General features: G+C 46.7%; 1 protein-coding gene and 1 long non-coding RNA gene across 3 annotated transcripts in view; one reads left to right on the forward strand and one right to left on the reverse strand.

Moving 5' to 3' along the window:
- ZNF592 (zinc finger protein 592) overlaps positions 1-2,663 on the reverse strand; it is a 39,728-nt gene extending 37,065 nt beyond the window's left edge. The window contains exons 1-2 of one of the 2 annotated variants that reach the window (XM_062583560.1): positions 2,579-2,662; positions 1,097-1,252 (exon numbers count right to left, since the gene is read on the reverse strand). The gene's annotated coding sequence lies outside the window, so the exon portion shown is untranslated. Of the gene's footprint in view, positions 1-1,096; positions 1,253-2,578 lie in introns of both variants that reach the window. The other variant, XM_062583561.1, reaches the window with a different exon arrangement.
- Positions 2,664-2,794: 131 nt separating this feature from the next.
- On the forward strand, positions 2,795-5,122 carry LOC134144739 (uncharacterized). Its single transcript, XR_009959471.1, has 4 exons — positions 2,795-3,101; positions 3,899-3,931; positions 4,011-4,074; positions 4,194-5,122. It is a non-coding gene; the product is annotated as an uncharacterized LOC134144739 (long non-coding RNA).
- Positions 5,123-22,398: the final 17,276 nt, after the last annotated feature.

The following is a 22,398-nucleotide window of genomic DNA, read 5'->3' on the forward strand; positions in this document are numbered from 1 at the left end:
TTTAGAAACACCCCAGATTATAGCAGTTGGCAAAGAATACGGGCTTGAAACTTCCCTTTCCTTTGGGTGGGAAAACGTGTGCCAGTTGGGAGCAAGAACTAGGCATCATTCAGCTCCTGAAATTTCTGGCACGCAAATCCTTATGCAAGGAAGACGTTTCATTCCATAGCTTGGAATGCCCAAGTACTACACACAGAAAAATAAGCTCGCCAATCACTTATAAAAAGCTTTTGACTTTTCCCTTCTCATCCCCACCCCCAAACACCTATCCACATCTTTGGGTGTTATAGTATTTCAAAAATCTAAAGGCAGAACAAATTTGAGGTATCTGGAACATTACAAAATAAGCTTTTCTTGGAAGAAATCCCTTGTTTTCAGAAGATTTTGCGTATGTCTTCAAGTCCTATAAAAGACTAGTTTATGCTCCTTTCTTAAACAAGAGAGAACATTTAAGTCTCTGCTCAAGTATTTCTTCACAAAATTCCTTCTTAAATTTGTTATATGCAAAGCTTCAATTTCTCAAAATAAAGCAAATTGGACTCGGGTTCTGGAAGAGACCAACTAAAAATCTCTTCTGTCGACAAGATGTTTAAGTGACATAAATTTAAAATTTTGCCTAAGCACCAAACATTTATTTCTGTTCTCAGATATCAAAGAGAAAGTTATACAAGTATATAAAAGAAATGCTACCAAGGCCTTCCACAAACTAGCTGGTGGAGGAAAGCAGAGCATCCATCCTTATATAATGCAAGTCCTTAGCACTGGAGCTACTTAAAATCAAAGTTATGAAGACAATTTGCTCTGCTTTCATAGGCAAATCTGGAGGTTGAGATTTGCAAAGCAATAGGTGAAAGCCAGGTCAACAAAATAAAAGAACGAGGACTTATGGAGTAAGACGCATAGATTTAAGCGCACAAAAATGGCATCTTTTTGAAGGAGGCCAGGAACCTAGAACTCTCCACTCCTTTCAAAGAAACTGAATTTATTCTAGGTAGTCTGATAACCCCCAGGGCCTTCAGCGCTGGCTAAGTTTCAAGCTTGCTCATCCAACTAGAGGTAGGACAAGACCAGCTTCCCATATGCGCATTAGACAAACCTTTTATTGGCAGTGTAATTCCTGTGGACCTTCCGAGATCTGCAATAGCTCCTCTGCAGGTTTTAAAACACTGTGTGACATGCTGTTCAAGGAAGAAGTTCAAGATTGCTGCCTCATATTAAAGTGTGAAAATACAATTATACCAAGGTAGGCATCCTAAAAAAAAATAAAAAATAAGTATTTCTAAGCCTACAAAACAACAGCGATGCACCACAGAAAAATACATGCTAACGGCAGCTCTCCGTGCCGCTCCTGGGTGCGGAGAAGCCAGGCTTTTTCTGGAGGGGGTGTGGGAGGGAGGCAGACAGGGCCTGTTTGCCAGTGCAGTACTTTGGGAAGGCTGGGATGGCAGGAGCACTGACTGAGGAAGCACAGGGAGCATACGCCAACTGGCAGCGGGGGAAGAAACCAAGTCGCTTCAGGAAAGCAGCAGCCCAGGGACTGCCAGCAGGCAGAGAGCTTGGGGAGGTTAAAGGAACAGAAAACTTAGCCATCGGGGGAGGATCAAACCGGAGGTTTCACAAACGCAAACAAGACCGAGGGCTGTATCTAATATTTTAACACGCGTTCAAGTTTTCGAGCACTGTGGAGGAATGTGGCACATTCCTGAGCAGCTGCAGCAAGGGGGTGAGCGGGGCCCTGCGGACCCGGGGGGGGGGGGGGGGGGAGCGAGGAGGCAGCCAGGCCGCAGCCCCCCCGGGGTGCCGGCCCTGCTCTGCAGCCTCCTGCCATGCACGACCGAGGGGCGGAAAGCGGGCAGGAGCGGACGGACCCATCCTTCAGCACCCTCAGGCGCTGCAATTTTATTTCCCTCACTCCCTCCTCCTGCTCCCCCCCAACCCTCCAGCAAAGGGGCTGGGGCCTCTCGGCACCGCACTGCAAAGGCCCCGGTGACAACGCGGGCGCCACGGCTGGCCGGACACCGCCCGCCGCCCCCGGGACGGCACCTGACGGCGGCAGCGGCGGCTGCCCGGGCGCGGCTCCCGCCGCCCGCCCCGCGCTGTCAGCGCGCCCCCCTCCCCCCCGCCCGGCGCGGCTCGGCGCGGCGCAGCTCCCCGCGGCCGCACGTGGGCGAGCCCCGCTGAAGTTAGTTTGTCCCGGGCGGAGCGGAACGGAGCGGAGCGGCGGCAGCACGGCGCCGCTAGGCCGGGCCGCCCCACGCCCGGCAGCAGCCTTGAGGCTCGCTCGCCGCCGCCACCGCCGCGAGAGCCGCCTGCCCGGCCCGGCGAGGAGAAGCGGCGGCGCCGCGGCCGGGCGTGCAGCGCTAGGGGCAGCAGGGCAGGAAGAGCCAGTGCTCGCGGGCGGGCGGCCGGGCGGGCGCGCAGGACTCCGGCTGCCGGCGGCGGCGGCGGCGGCGGCGGCGGCGGGGCCGCCCGCCCTGCCCGCGGGGCGGCAGCACCCGCCCGGCCGGGAGGGACGGCGGAGGGCGGAAGGGAGGGCGAGCGGGAGGGGCGGATCCGCGCCCGGCCGAGCGGCACTCACCCACGCAGGCGGCTCCTCCGCGGGCCCCGCCGCCGCCAGGGCCCCGCGCAGGCCTCACCCCGCACCGGGCAGCAACGGCCGCAACATGGCGGCGGCGGGCGGGGCCGGGGACGGGGCGGGGCGGGGCCGGGCCGGGGCACGGCGGCCCGCCTCCCCCGCCGCTCCGGGGCCGGCGGCCGCGGGGCCGCCTCCGGCCGAGCCGCCCTTGTGCGGCTCGGGGCCGGCGCCGGGAGCCGCCCCAGCGACGAGGCCGCCTGAGCCGCGGCCTCGCTTTCGGGGGGGGGGGGTGATGGAAAGAGGCAATGGCGGCGGCTACCAGAAGCCGGGCAGGGCTCGGGCCCGTCCCCCCCCCCCCCCGCAGCCCTCCCGCGCGGGAAAGCGCGACCACGGCCTCGTGCGCCCTCGGCCTCGCCGCCTCCACATGCCGTGTGGCGTGGGCGGCCGGCAGCCTGCCTCGCCCCGCCGCCCTGGGCCTTCTCCTGTGCTCGAAATATACCTTGCGCCGCCTTCCACACCCAACCCGGTATTTTTTGGTGATTCGTTTTTTTTTGTTTGTTTGTTTGTTTTTTTGTTTTTTTTTTTTTTTGCTTGCTACACGGACAGAGCATTGGGCTTCTTGGAGCCGGGCGTGCACGCTGGTGCACCGGGTTGGTCATGCTTGTCTGACCCTGCGACACTGTTACAGGCTTTGGAACGCTCCAGAAATTTCTTGGACCAAATAAATCCGCTCAGGCATCGGGAAACACCCGCCCCACCTTATTCACCCCTTGGGCAGTACTTCTCCAAGTGCAATTCCCCTGTCACTCTTCTTAAAAAAGGATAAAAAATCACCTGGCCTTCTGTTGAGAGCAGATCCTTGCCGGGCATTGCTTGATACGTCCCGTATGGGTGGTTCTTGATTTTAATTTTTGTGATGCCTCATTTATGTGTTTTTAACTTTTGCTTGTCAAGGCCTATTTTCTAGCAAGTCATGCTGGCTGGCATCAAATCTGGTAATTAATCCTGATTAATTAATTAACTGTCTCTTAATTCTTTCCCTATTGTATCCCATATCCACATGTATGTAATTTTATTTATGACTCTCTTGATTAGACTGATTGGCTTGGGCTTAGTTGTCCTGCTCCTTTCGCTTCTAAATGCGAGCACAGCTTTAAATGGGTTTTCTTGGTCCTGTGGAACTTCTGTAGGCTGTTAGGATTTACTGACTGTCCTTTTTAATTGCTCAGGGACTTCCTTAGCTGAAAAAATTGCTGGGTATATGTTATCAATCCTGCAATTTTAAAAAAAATCTTAACTGCAGTGGCTTCTTGTCTTTCACAGGTACTGATAGATGAGGAAGCATTTCACATTAAGGTACAAATATGTCATCCTCCTTCCGTCGTAATGAAAGACAGAAATACTTAACTGCGTTTTCTTTCCTGTGACGTGACAGTTTTACCGTTTATACATGGGAGTGGACTCAGAGCACTGTTCTCATGGCATTTGTTTCTGATCTAGTTAAGTAATGCCTTCTCCTTATCCTCAGCCCTGTGGGCAATTTTTTTTTTTCTTTTTTAACACTTAGCTTCATTTCCTTCAACGCTGAATTGCTGTTTTCACCTTTCTCCTTTTGCAGGTAATGCCCAGTTCCTCAAGACTAACAAAGGCCAAAGGAAGTCATGCAGAGAAAATACTTTGAATATCACAATTGTTACCTATATTTTTAGCCTATCTCTATGAAAAGCTATTTCTGAGTTGGATGCTGGATCTTATAAAATAACTGGTGTTTCTTGCACAATTTATAAAGAACTGCCACAGACCTAAACGTGTTATGGCTCGCAGGAAAGCCACTGTAATTTGAAGGAATGTGCTAATTAAGAAATATAATGCAAATGTGAATTCAGAGATGCACCGTCCCAGATGGTCAAGGAGGAAAAGACAGCCCTAGAGTGGCAGGTTGGGAAGCTAAATCCCCCTCCACAAGGTAGCAGAGGCACAAAAAAGACTAAGGGCAATCTTTATTCTTATGTATGATCTAAAATTTGCATTTCTTTTCTTCTTCTTTTTTTTTTTTTATTTTTTTTTTTAATTTTTAGCCCTGTGTGATAACTGACAAATTAGGAAGAAAAAAAAATCTTCATGCTTTCTTTAGGAGATTTGAATTTGTCACTTTGGGTTCGTTTCATGATCAAAAATAAACCATTTAACTTGGTAGTCGTGAATGACTCTAAAGAACATGTGGTTGATTACAAAGCAACTCTCTGGGCTTCAGTAGGGCTGGTTTTTTTCACTTTTTTCCAGTACATCCATTTGGTCAGGATGGGCTTGTGAGTCAAGCAGCCTTTTGTCACAGATTTTGGACATGTAATACAGTCGTAAGCGATGCCCAGTTGCATCTGAGATTTTCACTTCTAATTTTTCCTCCTGCTTAGTGTTGTTTGTGATTGCTTTTTAGCTGGGGGAGACTAATTCTTTTTGGTGATAGTTGTGTCAGAGGGTGTGTATGTGTGAGTATGTATGTAGGCCGGCTGGCTGGCAAATATTCTGAGATGCATTTTATTTATACATAACAAATGTAATAAAGTCCTGAGCACGCACACCTAGGCAACTGTCAGTTTTCAAATCCCTGATTAATTTGTTTCTGTCAGAATGAGGTGTTACAGAGAATTACCTTGAGCTGATTGCAAAACTTTTGTGTTACAAAACTGTAATTAATGTTTTAGAAACTCCAGGGAAGGTTTATTATTGGCAGGGTGAGAATGAATCCCCAGACACAAACATTCCTCTAAGATAACGGCATAGCCTTCAGCGTTATCTACACACAAAAAAATTGGTGTAACTTAAATCAGTGTAATTAATTATACAGATGTCATCTGTACATTGAAAACCATTTACACATTTCACTCGGGCTTCTAAAGCAAGAAGTTCTCCCTAACTGTGAGGACGTGTCCTGTGCATTTCCCCCAAATGTTTTTTCCCTCTTTTGTTTCTGGACCAGTGCTCTGTATGACCTCCGAGCCACCACAAATATAGAAAAAACGTGCAGTTATTCCATATCCATGTCCAAAGTAGCTAATAGCTGGGGTTCTGGTGCTTGCGATAAGGGAGCTCTCACCTCAAATTCCTACATGAAATCAAACAGACCAAAGTTGCTATGTCCCTGCAAGTAGGGGAATAGGAATAAGATTCTTAATTTGGCAAATACTTATTAGAGAAGAACTCTTTCTTGCTCTGCTGTACTTAAGATTTCCATTTATTGGAGTTGGAAATGTGATAAATTTTACTGATTTCTGAGGGGGAAGTTGTAACCAAAGGGTACCAGAATGGCAAGAGAGGGGCTTCCCCTATCAGCTTTTGCCAGTGCAATAGCAAACTTCTTGTATAACTTGACTAGAAAACTGAGGAAATAACTTCCAGACAGACAGTTTTCTTCATCCATGAGGACTGCAGACATGCTAAAAACGCAACGCCTCTGATGGAGTATGGGCACGTTCTAAGGCCTGGGCCAGTAAGGCCCATTGCACAATCCTCTGTGCTAACAGCAAAGGCCATGCAAAGCCTTGCACTTTGTTTCGTTTCTCCCAAATAGCACTGATGCCACTGCTTGGAGATGCATCTGCCCATGGCGTGCTGAAAAGGGCTAAAAAGAACCTGTTTCTTGTTGAACTGTGTCTACGCAAACTCACTTCCACGCTTTGGATTCTGGCACAGCCAGAGGTAAGTGAACTGCATCACACAGCTGCAACAGGAGGAACTTCCCAGGCTGGTTCTGCTGCTGAAGCAACTGTTTCATGTGATTGCAGCCCTGGGCCCAGCCTTGGGGCTGGGGTGGCCTGGAGACACTGTGGTTTTCCCATACATTTCCCAGGGTGGCAGTGCTGGCTTAAGTTACTCTTGCCTCTGTGCCCTCGGTTGCACTGTGCAGCTGCAGCAGGACCACTCTGTGAACCAGAGTGAACTGATCCCGACTTTAAAAACATCCATGGGGAATGAATTAAGTGTCACTGGTTCCCTCATCTGCTCACACATGGTCCTACAAAGACTGGTGTATGCAAAACTGAGGAACAGGGTAGGAGGAGGGGGTGCTGCTGGGGTAGGAATGCTAGCGACAACCTGTCGCCAAACCAAGGTCCACATCACTCCTGGAAACCTTCCTGAACTCTTCCTAGAAAGTTTAATCAAAGCTTGTGAAAACAGCGAGCCGAATAACACTGGGAGGGCTCTCTTTCCTAAATTGCCCATTGCGATAGGTTTTTTTTTTAAAAAAAAAAAAAAAAAAAAAAAAAAGAGAGAGAGATGGTGATGTACCTGTAAGGTCAGTCTGTTTTGTAAGCAAAGCCAACTGGTCTGCCTATAGACAGAAGAGCAGAAAGGAGATGTTTGATAATAGCCATTATTTAGTACCGTGGCTTGGCCAATGCCTTAAACTGCAATATGGCAGTCCAGTGTGGGCAGACTGGGCCAACCTGGTCTGCCTCCCAGCCTGGGGTTCCTGCACGAAGACGTTTCTTCAATTAGTTTCTCCAATGAAATGGAATAGTGAAAAGCTTGCATCAAACAGATACCCCAGAAACTGTAATAATCCGTGCTCTCGCTCCGTCCTTACCCTCTTGAGATGCCTGGAGAAATGGATCTGTTGTGGAAGAACAGCTTGCTTCCACATTACCATAGCCTTCTGTTGTACTAACCTCTATTTTTTTTCCCCTATAGGACACTTGTATGAAAAGGGTAATGAATATGGCCGGGTTTGAAGTCAGGCAAGAAAGACGATATGAGCAGATAAGAAACTCACGTTGCCTGAAAATTATCTTGTGTACCTAGCAGATGCGTTTAGGAGAATGTATGACTTCATGTTTCCAGGTGTCAAACAAGGATTATGTGCAATGTAGCCACAAATATGTGCACTGGATTTTTCATTTCTCTGCAAATGCATTGATAATCCTAGTATTGTGAGTCTGGCACTTTTGGCATCATCCAACAGCTGGAAGTTGTTCATATTAAACAAAAAAAAAAAAAAAAAAAAAAAAGCTAAAATCATGTGCAGAACCTAATTGCAAAACTACAGTAAGAATAAAAAGCATCTTAAATCAGGCTATTCTTAGCACTGAAAGCAAACCAGCCACACACTGCCCCCCTGGGCACATTCTTTTAAAACAAGACCGTATCTGTGAGGGGCAAGCAACTGATATTCTGGCTTTGTTTAGCTTGGAAAAGAGGCGTTCAGGTGCACAGCCCCACTGAAACTGCCATTTCTGCCCTTGCCTGCTTGTACTTGGGAGCACGTCCCATGCTTATTTGTGTTGAAATGCACCTCGGTTCTTTCCCAGGTGCTTGCAGGAGCCTTGCCTCTGCTCCCTGGCGTGGGATGGGAAGGTCACTGGGGGACTGCTTGGCACCTGAGCAATTTAATCTACGATTGCAGTGCACGCTCGGTGATTGCAGCCCTTGGCAGAGCAGCCCGTGTCAAGGCTTTATCCCACAGCCTGCACTGAGAAACACAACTGGATTTTAAACTGTAGCCAGAGTGGGGCAGAGGCTTTTCTTTATAGCTAGGGACCAAATCAAGCAAGAGGATTTTTAATGGTGCTACGTAACCCTCACCGCCTCTTCTTACTTTTCAGACGTTGCCATTTCCCAAGAACCCCACAGCTGAGACAGAAGTTTTCCATGTTTAATCTCCACCCTGTGATAGGTCTTTCTTTTTGTTTTTCCTCTGGAAACTATTAGCAAAATTCAGTGGATTTTTGTTTTTAAAATCATATGTTACTGTTTCTTCTTTCAGGATAATAGTAAGAAAACACAGGTAAACCTTTAAATTGCAAAAGTATAGGTACGAATTCTGTTTATCACAGCATCAGCTTCCAAGTATTTGTTATTATGCTGTTATGGAGGTTCACAATCGTATTGAAGTGGACTATTTGCTTTGCCAGCATGTTCTTGACGTAATTTTCATTATACTATGAAGTGTTAAATCACCATAATTTTCGTCAGACTTTGAAGCATCAAATTGCCACGCAGCTGAACTGATTCACTTAAGCTCTCCCAGGAAAGCCCGCAACTTTACCGCTAAGTCACGCTGACTCTCAAGGTAATGCAGCCAAAACTTGGTGCTCGACTGTGCTTTCTGGGAACTAGGCCAGCTCCATGTCACCCTTTCACAACACCAGAACGGCTGCAAAGTCCCATGGAATTGCAGAATGCAGTTTGGCTTGTGTATTTACATTACAAGCTGGTTTTTGACTACGTGATGACCCGATGTGCCTCTCCTGGCCCCCATCTCCACGCTCCCTGAAGGTATGCTTGAAGGGGCTCTGCTGTATCTCATTTCCACTTGCCTGTTAGTCTAAGGAAACATCAGCGTATCAAAAAAACTGTTAGATTTTCACTCTGTTTTGGATTTAGATAACAATGAATATCTTGCCTTCATATGTGGGGCTCACATTATTTCACGGACGAGGGAAGAGCCTCCTCACATCTCGCTTACCCCGGGTTTATTCTGTGGTGGGTAGGCGGAGGCAGGTCGCTGCAGCTGCAGCATCTCCTGCCTTCCTCCTCACACCTCCGCTCATGCCTCCTGGCACGTTGCCTGTCTCCGGCTTTGGCTTTGGCATCATCTGCCCTCAGATGTGGGCTCGACAAGAGCCACTTCAGCATGGGACAGCCCGTACCTATGTCATGGAGCACATCTATTCAACACCACTTCGCAGGCCTTTTTGAGGAAAAGCTGGAGGAGCAAATGGGTACTAAGCAGCAATATTTACGCCCGTGGAGAGGTCACAGCTTTTAGCAACACCTCTCTGCTATGGCTCCTGAGAAGCAGTCTTGGATGCAAAATCTATTTCCTAGAAGTTAATCTTTACTTGCTAATAAATTTCTCTCCTTTCTTCTCCAGACCTTTGGCTTTGTTATCCCTAGAGAAAGAGAGAGAGAGGAACCTTGGGAATTTATACACCGTATCTTGCCTTTCTCTCTCACCTTGTTTTGTCCTTGAATTCAAACCCAGCTTTAGCTGAGACAACTGGTGATGTGGTCCCTGAGGCTTTGGCTGTCTTAATGGATAGACTGAGTGGGCAGAATTGCTCTCTGTTCTGCCTTCGATAATAAGTTGTCTTCACACTCGTATTTCCCTGGGAAAAAGAGCTAGAGCCTGAATGCACAGTCAGGATCGAAACAAGAAACTGCAGCCTGCATGCTAGCATGGGAACTGCAGTTCGTTCAGCAGTGAGTGTGTCTGTTTGACTCTCAAACTTTATTTTGCTGGGAAGGGGCTGTGAAACGGTGGGATTTGGGGCTTGCACCCACTGGCAAACTTAGCCTACTAGTCGGCAAAATATGGGAGGGTTCTGGCACCAAAAGGCATTAACTTCCTTTTTGTTTTGTTTTGTTTAGCAGTAGAAACCGTCTTGTTTGATTATTAATTGATAAAGATGATCAGAGTGTAGAGAAGAGAAATAATAGCATAGAGAATTAGGACATAGGGTTCTTATAAAAGAAGTACGAGGCAATATCTTTTGTTCAGAACAAGCTTTAGGAGTAAAATGAGGAAAGACAGGAAATTATAAAGTGTGATGACAAACAGTTTTTTCAGAAAAGAAAAAAATGTAGGATTTTTTATGGAGAAATTTCTTTTTATCTCTTAAAACTTTAAGGACTGTGATGATAAGAAAGCACTGTACTAGCACAGTCAAAAGCCTTCTGGAAATGAAGTTTTCCACCATAGGCCTCCTTTGACCCTATTAAATGTGAACATTTTTATCCTGTTAGACATTCATTGGGCCATCAGTTATGCTGTGCTGTCATTCAGGATGCTAAGCGATGTGGTTGCTGTGATTGGGATGCTGTGGTTGCTCTGACGTGCCAGTGAAAGACATTTAAGTATAGGACAAACAAATGTCTCTGGCCTTCAAGAAACAATTTTCCAAAGGTTGAACTCCTATTGACTCATGCCAGCACAGCAGAGCAATGTGCTAAGCACACTGCAGCCTACCTGGGAGCACAAGTGTTGCCTGCAAGAGAGAATCACGGAGAGGAGCCAGGAATGAATGACTGCCCTTGGACTGCTGTATTAAAAATCCTCCTCCAACAAAAGCACTGAGTAGGGCTAGCTAAAGCACTGTTGAAGCTAATGAATTACAATTAAAGAGAATAAAATTATGAACCTGCAGTTTTGGGATGGGACTGAAACAAGCAATAAAGGAATTTGCCTTTTTGAGAGGCGTCAGATTTCTGAAACATCTTGCCACATCACATTGCTAGAAGTAATGTATTGGGCTATAGGGGTTTCTGGTGAACATCTCTTCCATTCCTGCATGCTCTTTTCACAGGGCAACACCTCCCAAGCTGGACAGCCCTTTCTGAGCATCATCATGTTGCTCTCTAACACCACTGCTATCTCCGTTGCTACCTACAGTACCCCAACTTCAAGGCCCTTCTCAGACAGAGGATTTGAGCAAATAGATCCCATGTTCATGATTAGTGCTCTGGTGGCAATATTAGAGGTGATTTTTAGCCAGTCTTCATGGATAGCTTTTTCTTCAGCTGGGTCACCAGAAGGGAAAGGCCATAGGGCCAGAGTCCCTCCTGCTTAGGGACCCAGGAGAGAATGCTACTGTGGTGTCCCACCGACGACTTCTATGTCAAGTGGATCCTCAAATGAGTGAGGTACTGTGCAAAAGGAGGCTGCTGTTCCCTCTCATCATGTCAGAAATACACAGTGGTGTGGATGGTGGTCTCTCTTCAGACCTAGCTATCTGTATTTCTCTTAAGCCATCACCAGCCTTTCCAGGGCAGGGAGCAGGAGCAATGCATTGCTCTACAGCCAGGCTGAGACTCTGATTTTGGAGCCAGGCTCTGCAGAATTGAGGTCAGCAAAGAGGGATGCACATCCTACAAGTACTTGAGGATCGTCTGCAGTACTCTGTCTGCTGACCTTGTACATCTGAGATAGGCCTTTTGATCCAGCCACCTAAACTGCCTTAAGGAAACCTCTGTAATTTGCAGGCATGCTGAGGGTTTGTGATGCATTTGCTAATTTCCAGATGAAGGAGCTGAGGTGGCTTAACTGGGCTGATGTTAAAGGGAAGAGTAAAAAATAGGCTCTTGCATTGCCTCGCCAAGTGATAAGTATCCGCCACTTGTGGTACTTCAGAGTCTGACAGACAAAGTATGCAGATCACTTTGAGGAATCAATCTCATCATGCCTTTCAAGAATCTTCCCTTCTGGCTGAACAATCCAGTTCCTTCTGTTCTTCCTCCCAGGTCATACTTTTTAGCGTGCTGCTCATTCTTTGTGTTCTCCATTGCACCATCAGCAGGACAGTCCCAGCTCAGTGGCAAGACTGGACCCTCCAGATGAAATCTCATCTGTCATGCTAGGTTGTTAGCTTTGACTTTGCTATTTCACAAGCAACAGACACTTCATTCAAAGCCTAGATGCACAAAAGAGCTGAAGATACGTGTGCATGCAAAGTTCACTGAAGTTCAGAGGAAGCTGAAGCCCAGGCTACCCTCTGCCTACAGTACTGCTCCAGGGAGCTGGCTGAGACCTTGTCCCTGGGGATGACTGCAGATCATCTTGTTGCTTCTTGTGATTTTGTTCATTCAGGATGTCTGACTGGTTTGCAGAAGAGGGAGGCTGTAGACATCTGGCCTAGTACAGCTGGCGTCAAGGGAGGGGGAGGGGGTCCCACCAGTAATGCAGACAAGGCAGGCAACTGCAGGCAGGCACATGGACAGACTGCGTTAGGTCTCAGCAGTATTGGAGGTGAATTCAGTGGCTCTGTCTGGGTGGCTCCTGGTGGTGTCCTGGAAAAGATGATGCCAAAACTGAACACACTGTTTTAGTAATTAAATTTCAGGTTTTCTCTAATTAACACAGATGGCAGGAAGGCTCTTTAGAAAGTGAAAGCATGAGATTAACTCGGCAGCAGCAGGACTTTGGGGAACAGCATAATGAATGATGGTATCAATTTAGTAGTAGCCGTGGTGGTCTAAGGATATAGCTTGGCAAGAGCTGTAGAGAGAACTTATGTATTTCAATAGACCAGCTGATGCTTTGGGGGAGCAGGGAGACAAGCTCCTCTGTTGAACCTGTGCTGTTTGTCCCATACCATTGGAACTGGGACCTCTCCAGAGAAAATATTAAACAAATACCACAAATATTGGAAAAAGAACTCACTGAAACTAGGTGAGGAAACCAAACCTACTAAATGAATTTACATGGCCAATGTGCAACAGAAAGCCCTGGTCAGCAGTGAAAGGACTGGCCTCATAAAGCAGCTGATCATCAGCTGCCGTCTCTGACCTCTCAGATGCGATTCTCCAGGGACACCTACAAAATAACTTCAAAAGACAGCATTACAACTTTTAGCCAGAGGAACTGAGTTTGTACCTCTGCTGAACACCAGAGATATGCCAGCTTTCTCTGTCCGTGCTCTTTGCATTTAGTGTTCAGCAGGCAGTAATAACCATCTTTTCTTTTTCTCTTTGTCCTTTAGGTATTAAAGACATAATCCCAATTGTCCTAGCTCATGTGCCCTTTGGCTTTCCAGGAACCTCCTCTTCTTCTCAAATTATTAAATTTATTAACACAGTCAAGCTATACTTAGTACAACCATTCCCAACATACCTGCCCTCCTCCCTCCAGTTATGCCAGTTGAGATAATAAAGGAAATTTGGAGGGAAAGACATGAATCCCCACCCTGCTGCTCTGGGCAGCCCCCCAGTGTATCTGCCCACACCCTCCTCTGATGCGAATGGTGTGAATGACCCGGAGCAATGTGAAACTTTAGCCAGTGTGGGCAGGGAAGAGTGTCCTTGTGTTTACCATATTTCTGGTTTTAGCTCTTCTGCAAGAGAAACAAACTCCCAGGAGAGCATAAAAAGGCATGAGACTGTAGCTAAACAACAAATCACAGCTATTTTTTTATAGAATCCTAGAAAGACTTTTAGAACAGAAGTACCCTCTGGAATGTCCCTAGTCCGACCACTTCCTCAGAGCAAGGCTGCTCTCAATGTTAGGTCAACTTGCCCAGAGCCTGATGCCCAGTACATCTGTGACCCTAACCCTTGTGGCAGTGACAGTTTAAGGAAATACATCTATCAGGCTGTGCAGAGGCAGAGATGCGGGGGGGTCTGCAGCGACAACCAACGCGTTTCTGGTGTTACAAATTATTACAGTCTATTTTGGTCTGGTACTTCTCTCTGAAAAGCAACAAGATTTTTCAGGCTGTCACAATGCCCTCTGCCCCACACTCAGTGCCTAGGACTGTTTTGTGATGCTAAGGAAGAACTTGGTAAAAATCAAGGGTTGTCTGACTGCAGGGAGCCTGGAAGAAGAACAAGAACTTTTAGACAAAAACAATCATTTGGAAGTGTCTTTTCAGTGAACAGGGCAAATGGGGCTCCACAGTTATTTCTCTAGCTGCCTCTGGCTCACAGACTATGCTTCTTACTCAGCCTGTCACTTCTGCATGGTGCAGTGAAGGCCAGTCTAGACTGAAGGTTGCAGACAGGGATGGCACCACGCAACTTGCTCATCACAAGACCTACATGCGCTCATGCGTGCATCCTGGGACAGGCTCACAGACACATGCCTTGAAGAAGGAAAACCAGACCAGTGAGCCCCAGAGGTGTGCATACAGCCGCTGGTATGCAGACATGGCACAGGAGCAGGTTGGACACATATGCACCCAGATATGTTCATACTGCAAAACACAGAAGGGTGCATACCCAGATGTATCTAGATATGCATGCCAAATCCTTGCCAGAGCCCCAGAGCTTTCCACCACACCATCTCTCCTCCAGATCTCTAATGTGACAGCACGGATGTATCTATTTTCCCCAGGAAGAATCCCCCCACTAAGCAGCCCCAGGATCCTGCATGTGAGTATCTGAGAAGAGGCCTCAGATACCTGGAGATAAAAGTAGTCATTAAAAAGGCATAAACAAAGGGCATTGCAATTGTTTTGCCACGTCTCCAGACTTGAGAGGAGGCTGAAATAACCTTTATATAATCCCATTAGCATTTCCAGTGAAAACAACGGCATTTTAGGAGGCAGGAAAATGTATTTTCTTATCATCCAGAAAGGCCAAAGGTATTTATCTGATTTAATATTTTATAATTGATATTAAGCAACACAGAAGAATAAGGCAGGCAATCTGGAGATGGTTGTAGACCTGCAGTGATATGGCAAGAACTGTCCTCTGCTCTCCCAGTAATGTATCATATGGGGGCCTGAGCAGGAGCCAGCTCTGGGTGCAACAGCCATTCTCTATTGGCTCTACAGAAAAAAGGGCTCCACTGTGGCAGCACCCGGGATGCAAAGGCAGGCTCCTTCATGCTCACAAACATTGCCACTTAACGCTATTTCAGCATCACATCTCTGCGGGAGCAGACATTTGAGCTGTTGCAATCCCAGGGGCTGAAATTCATCCTCAGCCTACATGTGATCTTCTGTTCTTCCCTTGGCGGGCAGGGTGCCAGCACAGCCCTGACTGAACTGCCATGTCCTTCTGTGACGGGAAGGGCTAGATGAAAAGGAAAGCTGGGGAGAAGAGACAGCTATGGATTGGGGAGGAGTGAGTGAGAACAGGGAAAGAGCGTAGAGGTTGGAGGCTCAGAAGTGGACTGCGATGCCCAGCAGGAATATAGGCAGCCAACAGACGTGAACATTCATCAGTGCTCTTCATGATGATGACTTTGCACCCAGAGTAGCAGCAGATCAGGACCAGCACCCCTTCTAGAGGTCCATGAACTGCCCCATCGTGTGGGCCCTGCACTCAGGTAGTGACGAGATGTCGGCTAGCTAGCTAGCTGCAGTCTCAGCCAGTGGGGCCACCCTCACTCAGTGTTGTGCTAGGAGCACATGGACTGCAGTCGGTGCAGTGAAGCCCCACTAGTGCGAAACAGCTGTGACTGTGCAACGCTTGGGTAAAAGTACCTCATATTTTTCATCTCCAGTAGGGAATGGAAATTAGGAGGTTATTCTTTGTGAAACATTCTGGAAAGTCATAGCTGAAATCTCTCACTTGCCTCTTCCATCTGTTTATTTTTACCACTTAATAACATGTCTGTCTCGTCAACTATTCCTGACATCATGGCAAGAAAATCCAACTCAGCAGACAGCTTTATCAAAGAGACATTAGCTCTTCGTTACTATGTGACACCACATCAGTGCTTTTTCGTTTTTATGAAGTCTAGTCTCTAATATCAAAGTGTGTCTTCATCTCTTTGAGGAGGTGATATGACCAATATATTTGAGATTGTTGATTATTATGCAAAAGGTTATCCAAACTGTGAAGATAAGATGCAACTTCAAGCCCTTCAAGAAGTCTCATTTCTTTGGTGATGTGCTTCTCTTTTCACTGCCACAGGATGTCACGGACCTAATTTCAAGTGATTAGTAACAATGGCAAAACAGCTATCGAAATAACCTTTGATAGAGGAACAGAATTCTGGGACCATACTGAAGCTGTACTATCAATAATTTTCATCATGAATGCAGTATTAGTCTGTAGGCTTCACGATGGCACAAAATCCGCTTCTGTCTTTGCTTTCTGAAGAGGCAGTCAGCAAGCTGCGGAGGGGTAGCTGGCCTGAAGGTAGATCAGCACTGTTTAGCCACTTTTTAATTTGAGCAATCTTGTGTTTATTGCCTTCACAGGGAGTGACTTCACTCACCCTTTTTATTTACAGCTATCCTCCTGGCTTCATCACTGAGCAATCTGCTTGTTGGGGAAGCCTGGAAGAACTGAATTTGAACTGCCTTACATTTTCAGATGGACTGTTTCACCATTTTTCCCTTATTTTCTAGATCTGCTGTAAGTTTTTGTTTTTAAAATTTTCAGAACCAGTGGAGCTAAATCAATGTCTTTGTTTGCTTTTTGGACAGGGAATAGGAATATTTCCCTGAAAACACAGTCTTGCATCCTCCAATCTGTTTGCTGTTTGGAACCATTCAGAATATGTAGTCTTTTGGGCATATATATTCTGGTAGCAGAATCACAAAAATGTCAGCTGGAAGGGACCTAGTCCAATCTCCTGCTTGACACACGATGACTGCCAATGCTAGAACATCCATGGGTGTCAGCATGTGCAAAGCATGATGGATGAAGGCCATCTGTGACACTCAGTCTTTGATAGCATGGCCTGCATTTAATGATTCAAGAGCTCCTGGGCTAGTCCTGAGTCCACCAGAGTCCACCTGAGTCTGCCAGTATCTTCAATTATCATCTTGTGTGTGGTCCTGTTATGCCTATAGGAGGTAAACTGCCACTTCCTTATATTTCAGTATGGTAGGAAGTGAGCTAATGACTACATAAAAAAAAAAAAAAAGAGAGAGAGAGAGAGAGAGAGAGAAATTCTTCTGTTAGATCAGTTCAAGAGATCATCTTATTCATTTGTTTCTACAGGGGAGACTGCTCAGAACATTATAACCTGCCCAATGGGAAGTTCCTTCCTCCCCTAGGAAGGAATGGCCAGCTAATGCCTTCAGGACCTTTTCTGCCTATATATTAACCTGCTTCCAAAAACTAGAGAAAGAGGACCGGAAAGACATTCCTGAGTCTTGCAGTTTCTGAGTCTTGGAGTTCCTCCCTCCTACGTATATTCCACTGTATTGCATGCATCCTTCTATAAAGAGCCATCCTGGCCCAGATTAGGCTGTGTGTGTATCAGGAAGCTGCTGCTCTGGAACAAAAGAAAGAAAACTCACAAGGTTGCAATTCAAATGCTCACACGATATAAAAGACCAGAAAACAGCATGAGATCAGCCCATCACATGGAAAAATTCAGTTCAAACTCTTACAGTTTGACAGCTCTAAGCAACTGCAAACAGCGTCTGTAGTGGGAGGTGGCAAGCAAGCATATCTAGAAGACAACATGACTACCTCTGCCCTTTAATGTGAAGCAGGGAATGATCTGCAGACTCTGTGTTAGCTGTTAAGGAAAATCTCTAGCAAGTGGAAAATAAAGAGAATCTACCAGTTTCTGAAGAGTAAATTCAAATTCACTCTTGCATAAAAGAAGTTTTTTTTTTTTTTCCAAACTGAAAAGAGATAAATAATCTGGCAAGTGAAATAGCTCAATATTACTCCATCTAGACATTCTTCTCCTTAGAAACAGCTCTTTAGATCACAGCTCTTCAGATCACATTGTGTTTTACCTGGTGTGCCAAGCATCCTGACACACTGCTGCATCACTGACATTTGGTGACCCGGTCCGGGATCTCCATAAGCTCACTCAAAGAGGTGAAACACCTCTAGGCTGCTCCTTCAGTGCCCCAATAGCAACCAGACCTACCTGGCAGGCAGCGTAACCTTGAGAAAGCAAACAAAGAGCAGCTGCTTTGCATGGAGGAGACATTTTCTACCATGTTGAGGACACTTCAGTAAAACCATGCAGCAGTCCAATGGTCTTACCTGCACACTTATAAATACAACTATATAAGATATCCTTATTATCTTTACTTTCTTGCTTGACAGTATATGTACCATCCATTTTTCTGCATCCTACCCAAATTACAGCAGTTTGCAGTCATCTGGGTCAACTGGACTAAGCTGGTTATAAGCATGTCTCCAACCATCTAAAGATCACTGTTCCTTGTCCAATAGCCTGCAGAACTCGGATGATGTGCTAACACGGCTAGGATGCAACTTTTTTGTCTCTGGACTTACTAATATGACTACGATGAGAGATGATCCAGGAACTGGTGGAGGTATTTCTGTTCCTCTGTTGCACACTCCAGATTTGACAAGGGAAAAAACATGTTTGTGCACTACAGAGAATGAAAATGTTCATAGGCACCAATCAGTGGGTCCCAGTCCTTCTGTAGCTGCAGCTCTGATGAGTCTGATAGGAGAGAGCTCTTGCACAGTGCCAGCAGTAATGGCTAAGTATCCAGAGAGGGGGCTGTGTGAACCAAGAAAAGCCCTGCTTTCATGCTGCTGCTGCATACATGGGAACAACACATGGCAGTAACGCCCCAATGGTGTTTGAAACACCCACAATGACTTGCTGATGTCTCAGCTGCCCAAAGGTGCCAGAAAGATCTTCTGGACACATGAGCACCTGTAGAGCACGTGCTATGAAAAGCTCAGAATCACTGCACATGCTACATTTGCCTAGATGGAGAAAGCTGGTGATCAGTAGGGAACCTACACATCTCTTTCAGCAACAGCTCCAGGTGGCCAACACGTGGCAGCAACAGCCAGTGCCACTAGGCTAGACAAACTATTGTCATCTGCCTCCATATGGTCATGTGAACCCACTGCTCCTGCTTATCCCTGACTTACTGGTTTACTCATGTTACTAGCGCTTCAGGTGTAGGACTGCCTTACATTTCTAACTTTCTGTTCCTGGTTGAGTTTGGAGGGTGACTGATCCAGGACATATCCACTGTTACATTGCTTCATCTACAAGATAGCCAGCTGAGAACAAACCTTCAGGAATCTGCCAACACAAGTATGCCAGGTTTGGGCATGTATGCCATATATAAGACACCTCTATACTGTGCCAGTGATTTTTTAGTAACTAAGTAAAACAGGCAGAAATGGCAGTTCCTTGATTTTTGCTGACCCTTTTTTCTCACTCCTTTTGGGAGCATTTGCCTTGTTTTGTCAGGAACTGCCAAGCATCTGCAAAAATACTGAGAACTACATCTCATACAAACTCCATCCTTAACACAAGAAAAGCATAAACAGGCTGTTGACCAGGGTCCTTACCTTCAACACATCTCCATTGGCAAAGAGAAACAAGGGAATCTGTTTAAAAAGAAAACTATTGAACATTTATATGTGGCTCCTTTTTTCCCAGAAATTAATGAATGCTTTAAAATTTCAGTTAGTTTGCTGCCCGTCAAAGCAAACACAGCAGCCTTGGGAAAAGGGAAGCAACTGTATTAGCTAAAATATGGTTCAAAGTGCTGTAGTAGCTAATTGTAGCCCCTCTGCACAGACTGGCCCAAGGACAGTGGGACGAGGATGGCAATGGCCATGGTTATGAATGTATAAGTGAAGGTACAGCGGCACAGAGGGAATGTAAACTGGACATGATTTTTCGGTCCCACCTAACCTGCAGTTGTGCAACTAATAAAGGAGCCTCAGCCTTCAATGGGTCTTGTATTCCTTCTTGAAGAATCAAACTAATAGACTGGTTTCTTACTAAGGGTAGCTAGAAGACTGTAAGTGTATGAGTGTACCTGTACTGTCCATCCACAGGATCTGTCTAGGATACGACCCTGTAAAGAAATGCAATAGGATAACACCAGATTTCCAGATTTTTTTAAGTCTGGAGATACTACCCACAACTTTAGAAAATGTAACAAAAGGCATGGAGGTCTACTTGAAATTGTTTAGGATGGAGAGAAAACTGGAAAAGACACAGAAAGATGGCTGGGATATATGCTGCCAAGTGAGAAAGGGAAGCGGATAGGGAGAATGGATGTCTGCTGTGGGAACTGTGGGGTTAGTGCCATGGGCAAGCCAGAGAGAGACAGTAACAAGAGGTGAGGTAAAATCTCAGAGAAAAAGAGAAAAAAGGGGGGGGGGGGGAAGGAAGCAGTGTTGTTCAGGCAACTGACCTTTCTACTACACATTATGGAGAGAGGCAATCAGATCAGGGACCAGAGGGATGTGGTGCTGGAAGAAATGGTTGATTTGGGAGCTCAGTCACTGCAGTGCTCAGCTGGGGAGGAGAGGACTGTGGGCTGCTCTGCAGCCTATCTATGTTGTACTCACCTTTGGGCTCTGGGTTAGAATAAGGATAAGCACAGGAGGATGGCCGCAGAAGCACCTGTGTTCACTGCCGTTCATAAAGAGCCAAGGAGGATTACAGTGGTGGTAATGACATGAGAAATTAAGGGTTGAGTGGAAGGAGACTGTTGGGACTGCTTCGCCTTTCCTATGCTGAGAGCAGAATACGAAATGCTAGCACATTGCACAGAGGGGCACCTCTTCCTTCCTACACCTCAGGGTGACCGCAGGGAGCTGATGGAGACCAAAGACTGCTGCTGCAAATCAGGAAGCATGTGAACCTGCTGTTCAGGGTCAGAAGATCTGCCATACAGAAATGCTCGATGTGCCTTCACTAGGGCTGAGTGGGTGGCAGCGGGATCATCTCCCTCAACCTGCTGGCAACACTCTTCCTAATGCACCTCAGGATACCATTGCCCTTTCTGGCCGCAAGGGCACATTGCTGGCTCACAGTCACCTTGTTGTCCACCAGCTTTCCCAGGTTCTTCCCTGCAGAGCTGCTTTCCAGCAGGTCAGCCCCCAGCCTGTCCTAGTGCATGGGGTTATTTCTCCCTAGGTACAGGACTCTGCACTTGCCCTTGTTGAACTTCATGAGGTTCCTTTTCACCCAATTCTCCAGCCTGTCCAGATCTCCCTGAATGGCAGCACAGCCCTCTGGTGTATCAGCTATTCCTTGCAGCTTCATATCAGCAAACCTGCTGAGGGTGCACTCTGTCCCAGGTCACTGATGAGTAAGTTGAACAGGACTGGATCCTGTACTGACCCCTTGGGGGCACCGCTAGCTACAGGCCTCCAACTAGACTGTGCTACTGACAACAAGCCTCTGAGCTCTGCCTTTCAGCTAGTTCTCAATCCACCTCACTGTCCACTCATCTAATCCACTCTTCCTGAGCTTGCCTAGGAGGTTGTTATGGGAGACAGTGTCAAAAGCCTTGCTGAAGTCAAGGGAGACAAAATCCACTGTTCTCCCCTCGTCTAATCAGCCACTCATGCCGTCATAGAAGGCTGATAGATTGGTTAAGCATGCTTTGCTCTTGGTGAATCCATGCTGACTACTCCTGATCACCTTTTTTTCTTTCATGTGCTTAGAGATGACATCCAGGATCAGCTGCTCCATCACCTTTCCAGGGATGGAGGTGAGGCTGACTGGCTTGTAGTTTCCTTGGTCCTTTTTGCCTTTTTTGAAGACTGGAGTGACACTGGCTTTCTTCCAGTCCTCAGGCACCTCTCCAGTTTTCCAGGATCTTTCAAAGATGATGGAGAGTGGCCTAGCAACAACATCCACCAGCTCCCTCAGTACCCGTGGGTGCATCCCATCAGGACCCACAGATTTGTGGATGTCAGTTTGCCTAAATGATCTCTAGCCTGATCCTCCTCAACCAAAGGAAAGTCTTCCTTTCTCCAGACTTTCTCCCTTGCCTCCAGGCTCTGCAATTCTTCAGGGCTGCCCTTAGCAGTGAAGACTGAAGCAAAGGAGGCATTCAGTAACTCTGCCTTCTCTGTATCCTCCATCACCAGGGCACCCACACCATTCAGCAGTGGGCCCACATTTTCCCTAGTCTTCCTTTTGTTACTGATGTATTTGAAGAAGTCCTTCTTGTTGTCCTTGACATCCCTTGCCAGATTAAATTCCAGATGAGCCTTGGACTTCCTAGCCTCATCCCTGCATACTTGGACAATGTCCCTATATTCCTCCAGGGTTACCTGTCCCCTTTTCACACATTCTGTGTAATTCCTTCTTCTGTTTGAGTTTTGCCAGGAGCTCCTTGCTCATCTGTGCAAGTCTCCTGCCCTCCTTGCTTGACTTCTTACTCACAGAGATGCACCACTCTTGAGCTTAGAGGAGGTGATGGTTGAATATTAACCAGCTCTCTTGGAAAACTCCCCCCACCCCCACCTTCCTTCTAGGGCTCTAACCATGGGATTCCTCCAAGTAGGTCCCTGAAGAGGCCAAAGTTTGCTCTCTTGAAGTCCAGAGTTGCAATCTAGTTTTTGTCCTGCTTCCTCCTCACAGGATCCCGAACTCCCCAAGGCTACCTTCAGTCTTCACATCTCCAACCAGTCCTTCTTTGTTAGTAAGCGCAATACAA

This window comes from Rhea pennata, chromosome 10, assembly GCF_028389875.1.
Source record: "Rhea pennata isolate bPtePen1 chromosome 10, bPtePen1.pri, whole genome shotgun sequence".
NCBI classification, from domain to species: domain Eukaryota; kingdom Metazoa; phylum Chordata; class Aves; order Rheiformes; family Rheidae; genus Rhea; species Rhea pennata.